We start from the raw sequence: 13,199 nt of genomic DNA on the forward strand, positions 1-13,199 counted from the left end.
GGAACAGTTAGAATGCCTGTAATCCCAGCACTTTGGGAGGCCAAGGCGGGCAGATCACGAGGTCAGGAGATCAAGACCATCCTGGCTAACATGGTGAAGCCCCGTCTCTACTAAAAATACAAAAAATTAGCCGGGCATGGTGGCGGGAGCCTGTAGTCCCAGCTACTTGGGAGGCTGAGGCAAGAGAATGGTGTGAACCCAGGAGGCGGAGCTTGCAGTGAGCCGAGATCGTACCACTGCACTCCAGCCTGGGCGACAGAGCGGGACTACGTCTCAAAAAAAAAAAAAAGAACAGACTAAATATCTATCTTAGAAATACACAGATGTTAAAGTGTTTCCAGCACTTCAGTTATTCAGTCATTCAGTTATTCACTTTAGATATACATTTGGAGGACCTATAATCCAGGACTGAAGATAAATCAGTGAACAAAACAGACACAATTCCTGCTGTTATATAGTCCACATTCTCACGAAAGAAAGACAATAAACAAATATATATATAATATGTCAGAAGATGGTAAGTACTAAGATCACAGAGAATTAATTCTCCTCACTTTGTTACATCTTATTCTTTCTCTCATCAAGAGAAGTCCCAAGATGTTCATGTTCAATATTTGGAAAATGTTACACGTCATAAGTAGGAAATTCATGACTGTTTATACTTATTTGAGGCGTGATTATGTGTTAAATTTCATGATTGTGTCTTCCTTAGGCAAAATATAAATTAATCTAGTTGCACCTAGATGTAGAATACTGTTCAGCTTATAACATTGTATCAGAAGTAGCCACTTAGCTTAAAACTGAATGTTATCCCAGTTATTGTGCTACGTGTTACAGTTCAGCTACACAAAAGTGTTCTGTAGATGCATAGAACAGAAGCCTGCAATTTTGCTTCTCACCTGTAGCAAACCAGTAAGCAGAAATTATCTTTTAAATAGGATTTTCAAATTAGTTAATGTTTTGATGAGGTAGACTAACATGAAAATTTAAAGTGTTCTTGAAAAATCTCTCAATTTGACATATTCTTGGTGTCAATTCTTTGTATGTCAGTAATTATCATTGGTATTTCATAACATTCTTGCTCTTTCTTGTGCGTCTAGTTAACTGAGAACACTGGAGAGTTTTTGTCACAACTTTAGAACTATTTCATTTATTGAAGAAATACTTTCCATTTGAAGCAAAGATTTTGATAGGTTGGCATCTCTCGAGTGTGTCTCCACTTAACATTGCATATTTCTTCTAAAGCGTAATCACAGTAGAGGGGCAGGGAGATCTCATTCAAGGCCTTTCCTGGATATGTGAATTTAACTCCAAGAGAAATTTCTCTAGGTTTTGAATCTGTTGCGCCCCTGTGGTAATACACACAAAATTCACGAGACAAGGAGAAGTTGGCCTCCCTTTATGGAAGGCTTAATGTGTGTTATGGCTTAGTGCTATTTACATTGTATTTGCTATATCATTTCTCCATTTTTACCTTAACCCTATGAGGTACATCATTATCTCATTTTACAGATGAAGAAACAGTGACTTCAGTGATTAATTTTTTCAAAGTCATACTGTTAATAAATGGCGAAGTGAGGATTCAGAGTCAGTATCCTCCCCTATAATGTGAATACTATGGTTATCCCCATTTTACAAATGAGGAAACAGAGGCTCTGAGGTTAAATAACTTGCTTGAGAACATAAGCTAGTACATGACTGAGTCAAGATTTAAGCTGAGGCAGGCAAAGTCTATTCTCTTAACCACTGCACGATGCTGCCTATCTAGTGTGGCAGGAAGGATTTTAGTTTAGTGTTATTTTGGAAAATCCATCCATCATTTAATGTGGCTTCACAGCAAGAAAATTATAATGAAGATGTACTTTCAGTCATTTTGCTGACCTAAAATTCTTCTTCAAAAAAGGTTTTTATGCAACTAGAATCTCCCAACACATTAAGCAAGTTGTCACTGACTTAGTCCATAGATTAAGAAGCTAATATATCTGAAATGAGTTCATTAGAGAAAACAGCTAATTTTAAGAAGTGTCACAGAGATACAAAAAGCAAAGGTTTTTTTTCCTAAGGAAATCTATGTAAGAAAAAAATTAAATGTCATCCTTGCCAAGAGACAAGTTCTGTACTATACCAGGGGGTGTCAAATGATCATGGTTCCTGAAATTATTGTGGTCACTATTAAAGCTGTCAGCCAAAGAAGTAGTCATTTCAGTAATCCTTTAATATTGAGCATTTTGAACATAATATGGAAATGTAAGCCAGAAACATGCATACACACACATACATACACAGAAAATGAAAAACAATAATGAAGAATAAGATTTTATTTGTGTTGTAGTGATTATTTTTAAAAATATTTTCATTTAGTATAAATGAGATCCAAACTAAACAACACATACCCCATAGATGATGTTTTATAAAATTTGTCTAGGGCTTTTCTCCTCTAAAAATTAACACTGAAGTTTTACTGTCAGACCCAGATTTCATCTACATTTGGAATACTGAATATGGAAAAACAGCCTTGTTGTTCATTGTTAATTTCTGTGTTGTTTTTATTTTCTACCTCTTCCACTAGAATGGGTCAGTGTTTAAATGTTCACCACCTTATCCCCAGCTCCTACACAATGCGTGGCACATAAATATTTGAATGAAGAAATTCTAGTCAATTCTCTGTACTGAGTAATCTGTCTAAAACATTTGTTTTTTGCTACTTAAAGCCATCAAATAGCTCCTCCTTGCCCTTGAATGAAATCCAAACTCCCTTCTTAAAATATCATAAAAATTGTAATGAAAGGACCTCTCTTTTCCCAGGACCAGTTATTTTAGACTACATAATTCTTTGTGTGGGGTGGGGGGTGGGGGGCGGGCAGGGGCAAGGCGGATGTTGTTCTGTCTACTATAGGATATTTAGAAGTGACCTTGACCTCTGTTCTACCAGTAGCACTCCCTCAACCTCTAATTAAGACAACCAGAAACGTCTCCAGAAATTGCCAAACGTTTCCTGGGGAGCAAAACCACTGCCAGTGGAAAACCCTTGCCATGCCCTATCTTCCACCATTCCTCACTCACTTATATGCTAGCCACACTAAAATTGATTTCAGTTCCTTGAAAATAAAAAGCTATATCTTGCCTTAGGGCCTTTGCATACTTTTTTCCCTTGCCTGGAAAACTGCCACACCTTGGTTCACCCCTTGTCCTTCTTCATGTCTCAGCTTAAATATTGCTTCTTCTAAAAAAGCTTTCTCTGGCTCTCCTAAATTACCTTAAGGTGCCCCAGCTCTGTGTTGCCCTAGCACCCTATATTTCCTCTCTTCTAGTACTTATCACGCTATTATTATTACTTGTTTAATTGCCTCTGTTTTCTGCTAAACTGTGGAGGGCAGACAGGGGTCATAGCTATATTACTCATTATTATAGCTTCAAAACCTAGCACAGTGCCTGATAAACAATGGAAGTTCAATTAATATTTGTGAATGAATGAAAATGTTAGTATTTTCCGTTAGGAAATCTTGGAGTATTCAGCTGGGTACTTATACATGATAGTGGTTCCCAACCAATTTATAAGGTCAATTCAGAATCAGATTCGTGTGTTCCAGGAATTAATCTTGTTTGAGAATCTGGAATTCCACCAATCCTCTGAGACAGAGTTTCATAAACTGTAGATTGAATGTACTTAGACTGTTTATGTTGTGCCAGATCAGCATCTCTAGGAATTCCAGATGAACTAAATAAATTAGCCGCTTTTCTTTAAAATTTTTATTTGTTATCGGCCCTAACCTCCTTTGGCTCAAGTAATCAGTAATGTATAATTGAATAGTAGCAATATACAGGATACAGCTATTTAGATCTAGAATTATAACAAAGATAAACATTATCCTCATCTCAGCTACGGCTAATTAAACAACAGGGCTCTGACTACCAGCCATTGAGGCATACTGTAAAACCTAAATCAAAACGGTGTATTTCTAATATGTGAATAGACAAGTGGAATAGAATAAAAAGTTCAGAATTAGACCCAAGGACATGGGGACACTTGTGTATGATGAAGGCGGTATTTCGGATCATTGGGATAAAGGTGGACTTTTTAATTAAATGGGCTGAGACAACTAAATAACCATATAGATAACTCATATCTCACACCATGCACAAGAATAAGCAAATGGATTAAGGATCTAAATATTTAAAAACGAAACCATGCAACTAATGGAAGAAAACTTAGTAACTTTCTCTTTAACCTTGGTGAAGAGAAAGGCTTTCTGGGATCTAAAGCTAGAAGAATAGAAGAAAAGATTGACAAATTTGGCCACGTGAAAAAATTTTACCAGCCTGGGCAACATAGTGAGACCCTGTTTCTATGAAGAAAAAAAAAATTAGCTGAGCGTAATGGCATGTGCTTATAGTCCCAGCTACTTGGGATGCTGAGGTGGAAGGATTGCTTGAGCCCAAGAGGTTTGGGCTGCAGTGAGCCACAATCATGCCACTGCACTCCAGCCTGGGTGATAGAGTGAGACTCTCAAAAAAAAAAACAACTTTTAATGTTGCATGACCAAAAAAATACCAGAAACAAAGTCAAAAGACAACTGATAAACTGAGAGAAAATATTGACAAAAGAGCTCAAAAGTACAGGCAACAAAAGGAAAAATAGACAAATGGAATGACATCTAAACTAAAAACCTTTGCACAGCAAAGGAAACAGTTAACAAAGTGAGGAGACAATTCACAGAAGGGGAGAAAATCTTTGCAAACCATACATCTGATAAGGAGTTAATATCTAAAATATAAAAGGAACTCAAACAATTCAATGGCAAAAAACAACCTGATTAAAAATTGGGCAAAGGACCTGAACAGACATTTCTCAAAAGAAGGCATACATGTGGCCAGCAGGTACATGAAAAAATGCTCAGCATAACTAATCATTAAGGAAATGCAAATTAAAACCACATTGAGATATCATCTCACACCAATTAGAATGGCTTTTACTGAAAAGATGAAAGATAAGTGTTGGCAAGGATGTGGAGAAAAGGGCACTCTACGTTGTTGGTGGGAATGTAAATTAGTACAGCCGTTATGGAAAACAGCATGGAGGTTCCTCAAACAACTAAAAATAGAGCTATCATATGATCCAGTAATCCTGCTTCCAAGTATATATCCAAAGAAACTGAAATCAATGTCAAAGGGATACCACACTCCCATGTTCATTGCAGCATCATTTGCAGTAGCCAAGATATGGAACCAAGCTGAATGGATTTTTTAAATGTGTTATTTTTTTAAAAAAGCAGTTTGGAAATTTCTCAAAGAACTTAAAACAGAGTTACTATTCAACCCAACAATCCCATTACTGGGTATATACCCAAAGAAATATAAATTGTTCGATATATAAATATAAAGACATGTGTCCATGTGTTCATCGCAGCCCTTTTCACAATAGCAAAGCCATAGAATCAACCTAGATACCCGTCAGTGGTGGCCTGGATGTGGTACATATACACCATGGAATACTGTGCAGCCATTAAAAAAAAGAATGAAATCATTCATGTTTTTTACAGCAACATGGATGCAGCCGGAGGCCATCATCCTTAGCAAATTGATACAGGAACAGAATACCAAATTCTCACTAATAAATGGGAGCTAAACATTGAGTACACATGGACACAAGAAAGAGAACAACAGACACCGGGGCTCACTTGAGGGTGGAAAGTAGGAGGAAGGTGAGGATACTACCTGTCAGGTACTGTGCTCACTGTGGGTGACAGTCATCTGTACACCAAACCCCACGGAATTTACCCATTAACAAACCTGCCCATGTACTTTCTGAACCTAAAATAAAAATTGGAAGAAAAACAGAATTTTAAAACATGTTATGTGTATGTGTATGTGTGTGTGTGTGTGTATTCATTGTGTGTGTGTGTGTATAATGGAATACTACTTAGCCTTTAAAAAGAAGGAAATCCTGTCTTTTGCGAGAATATGGATAAAACTGAAGGACATTATACTAAGTTAAATAAGCCAGAAACAGAAAGACAAATACTGCATGATCTTTCTTATATGTGGAATCTAAAAAAGTTAAACTCATAGAAGTAAACAGTAGAAAGATAGTTACCAGAGACTGGGAGTGTGAAGAAGGAAGGAATGGGAGAAGTTGTTGATCAAAGGGTACAAATTTTCAGATAGATAGGAAGAATAAGTTTTAAGATCTGTTACAAAGCGGGGCAACTACAATAATATATTTCAAAATAACTAACTTTTAAGTGTTTCACCATAAAAAATGATAGAATAGGGAGGTGATACATGTCAATTAGCTTGATTTCATCATTCTACATTATATACATATATCAAAACATCACATTGTACCCCATAAATGTGTACAATTATGATTAGCCAATCAAACATAATAATTTAAAAATCTACCAGTTGTCAACTTTTAGCATAGTATCAAAGAAAAATATCCACTTTCCGTTCTCCAACATATGACTGGCATTTCCTCTTATACTTGAATCCAAAAAAGTTTCTTGGAGCATACTGAATGCAGAGGCAGATTTGGGAGTCTATTGCAAAAATTTAAACAGTGCCACTTTCTGAAATGTTTGCTTTGAAAAATAGTTATTTTCATAAAACATATTCTTAGATGTCAGCATGATAGGTTTATTATTTTTTTAATGAATCAATAAATTTAAGAAAAAATGTATAGCATATACTACAGATAAAGAGTTAATATCTCTTATATTTAAAGAACTCTTAAAAATTGAGGGAAAAAAGGACCAAAACATGATGGAAAAATGGGAAACAGACATAGACAACTCACAAAAAAGAGATTAAAATGGCCTTGAAACATTTTGAAAACATGTTCAAACTCATAACTAAAGAAATGCAAACTAAATCAATACTGAGATACCAGTTTTTTACCTATCAACTAGCAAAAATTTTAAAACATGACAATTTAAAAACTATTCTGTTGTCAAGGCTGTGGGAAAACAGACACTCTCATACTGGAACACGCCTGTCAACACCATTTTTCTGACAGCATGTGTTCGCTTCATGTCTCCATGTCACATTTGGCAATGCTTGCAATATTTCAAACTTTTTAATTATTACTATATTTGTTATGGTAATCTGTGATCAGTAGTCTTTGATGTTACCATTGTAATTGGTTTGAGATACCATGAAGACAGCAAATTTAATGTTTTATGTGTTCTGGTGACTCTGCCAACCAGCCATTCCCCCATCTCTGTCTCCTTGGGCCTCCCTATTCTCTGAGACACAATATTGAAATTAGGCCAGTGAATAACATCATAATGGCCTCTAAGTGTTCAAGTGAAAAGAAGAACCACACATCTCTCACTTTAAATCAAAAGCTAGAAACAAACTTAGTGAGGAAGGCATGTCAAAAACCCAAAATAGGCTGTAAGCTAGGCCTCTTGCACCAAACAAGTAATCAAGTTTTGAGTATAAGGGAAAAGTTCTTGAAGGAAATTAAAAGTGCTGCTTTAGTGAACACATGAACAGTAAGAAAGCAAAACAAGCTTTTTGCTGATACAGAGAAAATTTTAGTGGTCTAGTTAGAAAATCAAACCAGCCACAAAATTTTCTATAAGCCAAAGCCTAATCCAGAGTAAGGCCCTAACTCCCTTCAATTCTATGAAGCCTGAGAGAGGTGAGGAAGCTTCAGAAAAAGAGTTTGAAGGTAACAGAGGTTGATTCATGAGGTTTAAGGAAAGAAGTCGTCTCCATAACATAAAAGTGCAAGGTGAAGCAGTAAGTGCTGATATACGAGCTGTAACAAGTTATCCAGAAGATCCAGCTAAGATAATTGATGAAAGTGGCTACACTTAAACCATAGATTTTCCTTTTTTTTCATTGTTTTACTTTACATCTTTATTACACATTTTCTGAGACTTTATTTAAAAAAAAAAATTATTCAGGATCATAATTTGCATGACAATAAACAATGGTTTCGTGGGTTCCAAATTCTTAAAGGTGACCATACCAATTTAAAATACAAGCCATCTTTTTGATTTGCAGCACCTGACTTAAAGTATAATTCATCTAATGCATTCATTAAAAGTGTCCATTCTTCTATAAGAAAGATATGTTTTAATTGCTGTTTTCCAGACTGTTAAACATGGGTATATATTATTTTTAATTGGTTAGCAGAATTTTACTCACATAATTTATAGCCACAACAAGAGCCTCTAGCCTCTGAATGGACTTCCACTGAGAACAATGATTATAATAAATATCTAAAATGTAGGCGGGGCGCGGTGGCTCCTGCCTGTAATCCTAGCACTTTGAGAGGCCGAGGTGGGTGAATAACCTGAGGTCAGGAGTTTGAGACCAGCCTGGTCAACATGGTGAAACCCCATCTCTACTAAAAATACAAAAATTAGCCGGGCATGATGGCGCATGCCTGTAATCCCAGCTACTTGGGAGGCTGAGGCAGGAGACTTGCTTGAACCCGGGAGGCAGAGGTTGCAGTGAGCCGAGATGGCACCATTGCACTCCAGCCTGGGCAACAAGAGTGAAACTCCGTACTAAAAAATAATAATGTATCTGGGGTGTGCCCCTACTTGACATTGCCAAGTGTGTTTCCAAATATTCTTAGAAAATATGGTTTTTAAACACATGCATAATATTCTACCACATGATGCATTATCACTTATTTAACCATTTATTTCCTAATTGTTTATATTATTTGCAACTTTTTGATATTATAAATAACATTGTGATCCATACCTTCATTCATAAGTTTTATGCAAGACTGATTATTTCTTTAGAATGATGTCAAAGAAGCGGCTTACTAGTACAAACAGTGCAAATGGTCTAAAGGCTTTTAGTATACTTTACCAAATAATTTCCAGAATAGCTTGAACAAATCCCACCAACAGTATGTTATTGTGCCCACGAAGTGGACTTGATAACAGTGAAGCAAATTCAACCACAAATCTATTAGATTCTCATCCATCTCTAAACTGTCATGTCAAAGAAGCAAGGTATTCTTCTTCTTATTACTGGTGAGGAAGCCAAATTGGAATGCTTTTTAAAAATCACTCAGCGTTAGATCAGTAAAATAATCAACAGAAATGCTTCCCACAAAAAAATCTGGGTTTTTCAAAAAAAATTAAGAAGAGAGGGAAAAGTCAGTAGCAAATGACCAGAATTTTTTGTCTAAATTCTATTTCATGCACAGACAATATCTCCTATTTATTTGACTATGGCAATAAAAAACCAAACAACCTTGTACAGAACAGCGAAAACACCAAGAATGAAGCCTACAGTTTTACTCTAAGATAAGAGTGTGTGTGTGTGTGTATGTTTATTTATTTATATTTAAAAGACTTCTCTCCGTTTGGCGGTATCAACTCTCAGTTCCGGCCGTTAAATACAGACGTATTTTCAAAACTACATATTTACTTCTTCGAGATCTTCGATGCTGTCATCATCCACCTCTGGCTGTTTTTTCTGAATGATATCAATTATGCCATCCGTAGAGTCTTCCTGAATAATTTCATCCTCCCCTGTTACTGAGGTACCACAGGAGAATTTTTGAGCAGAAAAATCTTTGTGCTTCTTTAAGATCAACTTCAAAAGTTGCAAAGCCACACGCTGTTTTTACATATTTCTTCTTTGCTCTGGGAATTTTGTCTATAATAACCTTTTATATGGTACAGTCTCTTTTTTGGTTTTATTTGACCTCTTCCACCTCTCTTCTGTTTTTTCTTCTCCCCTTCCCCTGCTATTCCTTGACCCTTACTAATTCCACTTCTTGATTGGGTGAATTTTCTACAGTAAGTTTTTCAAATTCATTTCATTTAGCAACATCAGGCATATATTCACAGTACCCTGTTGGTAATGAACAGACTCTGCAATAAAGGACTCAAAGTGAGTAATCAGCATCTAACTTGGCACTGTTCCTTGGGCCTCCTTTGCAATCAGCCCCACTGGATTCAGAAATGCCAGCAGCCATTTCACAAACCCAGGTGGTCACACAGGCCCCGCTGCCTCTACTTCTACCACTATGGCCAGTTGAAGTGACGCATAGAACTTGTCTTCCCTGGCCTGGGCCACCCGAGAGCAACGATAGATTCTTAGTGTAGACAAAATAGCCTTCTGTGGGCAGCTGGTGCCACCTAGGACTTCTATAGCTAGAGAGAAGTCAATGCCTGCCTTGAGAGCCTCAAAAGACAGGCTGACTCTCTTGTTAGGGACTAATGTAGCTGGTGACTTTCAGTTAAAGCCAATGTTCATTTATCATTCCAAAAATTCTAGGGCCCTTAAGAATGATGCTAAATCTATTCTACCTGTGCTCTATAAATGAAGCAACAAAGCCTGGATGATAGCACATCTGTTTACAGCATGGTTTACTGATTATTTTAAGCCCACTGTTGAGATCTACACAGAAAAAAAGATAACTTTCAAAATATTACTGCTCATGGACAATACATCTAGTCACCTAAGAGCTCTGATGGTGACATACAAGATTATTATTGTTGTCATGTCTGCTAACACAACATTCTTTAGCCCGTGGATCAAGGAGTAATTTTGACTTTTAAGTCTTGTAACTTAAGAAATACATTTCATGAGGCTAGAACTCCCATCGATAATGATTGTTCCGATGGATCTGGGCAAAGTAAATTGAAAAGGATTTTCAAGATTTTCCTCTGGAAAAGATTCACCATTCTAGATGCCATTAAGAACATCTGTGATTCATAGGAGGTCAATATTAACATTACTAGGAGTTTGGAAGAAATTAATTTTAACCATCATAGATGACCATGAGAGAGGTTCAAGACTTCAGTGAAGGAAGTAACTGCAGATATGGCAGAAATAGTAAGAGAACTAGAATTATAAGCGGAGCCTGAAGATGTGATTGAATTGCTACAATCTCATGATAAAACTTGAATGGATGTAGGGTTGCTTCCTATGGAAGAGCAAAGAAAATGATTTCTTAAGATGGAATCTATACTTGGTGAAGATGCTGTGAGCATTGTAAAAATAACAATGAGCGATTTAGAATATGACATATACTTAGTTGATGAAGTAGTGCCAGGGTTTGAGCGGATTAACTCCAGCTTTGAAAGTAGTTCTCCTATGGGTAAAATCCTATCAAAGAGTATCACATACTACAGAGAAATCTTTCATGAAAGGAAGAGCCAATTAATGCAGCAAACTTTATTGTCTTATTTTAAGCAGTTGCCACAGTCACCCATCCTTCAGCAATCACCACCCTAATCAGTCAGCAGCCATCCACATCGAGGGAAGACCCCCTTACACAAGCAAAAAGAGGATTCACTGGAGGCTCATGTGATCATTAGCATTTTTAACAATAAAGTATTTTTAAATTAGGGTATGTACATGTTTTTAGACATAATTCTATTGCACACTTAATAGATTATGGTGTAAACATAACTTTTATATGCACAGGGAAATCAAAAAAATTGAGTGACTCACCTTATTGCTCTGTTTGTTTTATTTTGATGGCCTGGAACAAAACCCACAGTATCTCCAAGGTATGCCTTTATACATATTTGTATTTCTTAGCTCTGTTCAGTGAGAACCCAAAAGCAATGACACCTCAATACAATAATCACAACTGGTGCCCAGATCTTTTTTCTTAATATCATTTTCCAGTAAAAAGAACAGAGGCTTTTTAGAGAAGTAGATGATCCCAGAGGCAGGGAAAATACAAAATAAGTCTAGAACATCTTTTGGTGCCAAAAAGCAAGAACTTGCTCAAAAAAAGATAGAGCCTTCTTGAAAGAATACAGCAGTCAACCTGAAGGAGATCCTAGTGACTAAAGCTGGAACAAATTGAGCAACAAAATTAATATAGTATTGAATTATAACCAATAGGATAAAATAAGCCCATACTTATTAAATCAATAATAAATAAATGGGAGATGAGGGAGAACTCTTTCTTCCAATAGGATTCTAATTAATAAATGTAGAAAGAAACAAAGAGGGGAAGAGAAAATTACTGTGAGGCAAACACCACAGGAATTACTGCTGCAGACAAGATCCACTGATAGATACTAAAATTAATGGGCAAAAGTTTAAGGAGAAACAGGATTTGCATAGCCTCAAACGTTTCTCCCTTAAGATATTTATTAACTACAAAGGGAAAGATGATAGTAGAAGAACCTAGCAGAACCTTAACAAAGTGATCAAGGGCAACATTACCAGTTGTGTTAGGCCATTCTTGCATTGCTATAAAGAAATACCTGAGACTGGGTAATTTCTAAAGAAAAGAGGTTTGATTGAATAGTCCTGCAGGCTGTATGAGCATGGCACTGGCATGTGCCCAGCTTTTGAGGAGGCCTTGGGGAGCTTTCATTCATGGTGGAAGGTGAGATGCTAGCAGGCACATCACATGGCCAGAGCAGGAGGTGGGTTGGGGAGGTGGTACACATTTTTAAATGACCAGATCTTGTGAGAACTCATTCACTGTGGTGAGGACAGCACCAAGCCTTGAGGGATCTGCCCCCATGACCCAAACCACCTCCCTCCAGGACGCATCTCCAACATTGGGAATTACATTTCAGTCTGAGATTTGGGCAGGGACAAATATCCAAACTCTATCACCAGTAAAAAACACGTCACTATCATGAACCCTGTGATATGATCCACAAAGAGGGATAAAACACTGTTTTTCTGGTATTCTTGACGAAAACTCTCAGTTACATCATGAGAAAACATCAGACAAACCCAAATTGAGAGTCATTCAACAAAATAATTGATCAGTACCCTTCAAAAGTGTCAAGATGGCCAGGCACGGTGGCTCATGCCTGTAATCCCAACACTTTGGGAGGCTGAGGTGGGCAGATCACAAGGTCAGGAGTTCGAGACCAGCCTGGCCAACATAGTGAAACCCCATCTCTACTAAAAATACAGAAAAATTAGCCGGGCATGGTGGTGTGCACCTGTAATCCCAGCTACTCAGGAGGTTGAGATAGGAGAATCACATGAACCTGGGAGGTGGAGGTTGCAGTGAGCCGAGATCGCACCATTGCACTCTAGCCCAGGCAACAGTGCGAGACTCTTTCTCAAAAAAAAAAAAAAAAAAAGTGTCAAGGAAATAGAAGACAAAGACTAAGGATCTCTTACAGACTCCAGAAGACTGAAGAAAAATAACTAAATACAGTATGGGGTCCTGGATAGAATCCAGGAACAGGAAAAGACATAGTGGAAAAACTAAAATTTGAATAATGTCT

The 13,199-nt window shown here is 37.0% G+C and overlaps 1 protein-coding gene and 1 pseudogene across 6 annotated transcripts in view; one reads left to right on the forward strand and one right to left on the reverse strand.

Annotated features, from left to right (window-relative positions):
• The window catches only part of TANC2 (tetratricopeptide repeat, ankyrin repeat and coiled-coil containing 2), a 487,927-nt gene that overhangs the window by 381,123 nt on the left and 93,605 nt on the right, over positions 1-13,199 (forward strand). The gene's annotated exons all lie outside the window — the stretch shown is intronic.
• Positions 9,391-9,976, reverse strand: LOC129016821 (density-regulated protein-like; annotated as a pseudogene).

This window comes from Pongo pygmaeus, chromosome 19 (assembly GCF_028885625.2).
Source record: "Pongo pygmaeus isolate AG05252 chromosome 19, NHGRI_mPonPyg2-v2.0_pri, whole genome shotgun sequence".
Lineage (NCBI taxonomy): Eukaryota > Metazoa > Chordata > Mammalia > Primates > Hominidae > Pongo > Pongo pygmaeus.